We start from the raw sequence: 1,973 nt of genomic DNA, 5'->3' as shown, positions 1-1,973 counted from the left end.
GTGATGTAAACAGAGACATGAAGTAGAAATTTAATCTACAAGCGTACACTCAGGAGAGAGGATGAGACAATGAATAATTTGGAAGCCGTCAGTGTACTTAAATCCATGAGACCGGAGGAGATCACTTAAGCCAATGATTCTCCAATAGGATGACCCACCCACCAGAAAAAATTTTGGAAAATTGCCAGGACATTTTTGCGGGGGGGGGGTTATGTATTCATGATTAGGGTGGGGAGCACTATGAGGCTTTAGTGGGTGGGGCCAGGGCTCCTCGGCATCCTGCAATGCACGGGACAGTCCTGCATAACAGAAATTGTCCCACATTCCATATGATTTTCAAATGTTCTATCAGACATTCATTTGGTAAAAAATATGTTTATTATTTATCTCAATGTAGAGCCTAAATCTATTCTCCACATAAACACCGAGTATTCGGGGTATTGTTTTAATATTCACCAAGTTTCCCAGGAACGCCATTTCCCTGTAATTGATGCAAGAGGGTGCTTGGTCTTGATTCGAAAATCAACAACACGGCTTCTCTCTGTATTTGAGATGCCACTCCAGTTCTCCTGGATCAGTCTGCATGTGCAGCTTTGGCAGACACAGTGATTCTAGAAACGGCTGCAAGCATCTGATGATTCCATTAAGGCTTCTGGTGAAGTTGTGCAAAATTTTTGCATATTCAAATATATAATACTTTATACATTAGTTTCCTCTTGTTTCTCCTTGTAATACAGGAAATTCAATTCATTATTTTGAAATTATGTGTGTAGATTGCTTTGAGGGGTATACGTCATTTGTCCCTCTGGACCCGACCTACTCTCTGCTCTTCTGCACCCTGCTACCTGCCCCAGGAGGCCAACTTTCATAAATGACATCAACCAGCTCCCTTGCCCAGTGGCTTCCTGTGAGGTTCAGCCAAAGGGTGATACCACTCCCTCATCTTGGTCCTTCAGGCCCAGGGATGGCAGACACGTCCTCTAGTGCTTCCTCATTTCTTGTTGGTTCCCTTAACTTTGCCCAATCTTTGTCAATAATCCCTTCATAAAACTGGCCTTGACTGGACTCGGCTTGAGTGTGCCATCTGTTTCCTGCCAGACCCTAACTAATACAGTAGCTACATTATTTCTCAATTTCATTTCAGGACAGTAAAGGGCAAATTACAAAAGATTTGTTAGAAAAAAGAAGTAAATCCAGAATGTGGAACATTCTACAGGACATTTGAGCTGGTTTCTGCAATAAGTCAATGGTATGAAAAGTAAAGGGAAGAGGAGGACTGCTGACAATGAATAAAGTTGAAAGGATACGGCAGCAAAATGTAATGTGGAGACCTGTTTGAACAAATCCACTGTAATAAGACTAATCTGAGACATTAGGGAAAGTGAAATTATGGACTGGATATTAAATGATACCAAAGAACTATTTTAAATGCTGTTAGGTATGGTCATGGCATTGTGGTTTCGCAAGACAATGGCCCATGTCTTTAAGAAATGCAATCGATCTTGCTTGAATTACAAAAGAAAGAAAGAAAAAGAAAAAAGAAATGCATACTGAAGTAGGTAGGAGTGAAATGACTGGTGTCTGGGATTTGCTTTCAAATCCCAGACTTCTGCAAAGAAAAAAGTAAAAGAGAAAAAGGGATAGATAAAGCAAATGGGGAGAAGTATTGTTAAATATTGAACCCAGGTAATAGATATATGGGACTACATTATACTGTTCTCTCCACTTTCATTTGTATGTTTGACATTATTTATGATAAAACTTTTTTTTTTTTGCGGTACGCGGGCCTCTCACTGTTGTGGCCTTTCCCGTTGCGGAGCACAGGCTCCGGACGCGCAGGCTCAGCGGCCATGGCTCACGGGCCCAGCAGCTCCACGGCATGTGGGATCTTCCCGGACCGGGGCACGAACCCGTGTCCCCTGCATCGGCAGGCGGATTCTCAACCACTGCGCCACCAGGGAAGCCCGATAAAA

Source organism: Physeter macrocephalus, chromosome 3, assembly GCF_002837175.3.
Source record: "Physeter macrocephalus isolate SW-GA chromosome 3, ASM283717v5, whole genome shotgun sequence".
Classification (NCBI taxonomy): Eukaryota; Metazoa; Chordata; class Mammalia; order Artiodactyla; family Physeteridae; genus Physeter; species Physeter macrocephalus.
This window is presented reverse-complemented; position numbering follows the sequence as displayed.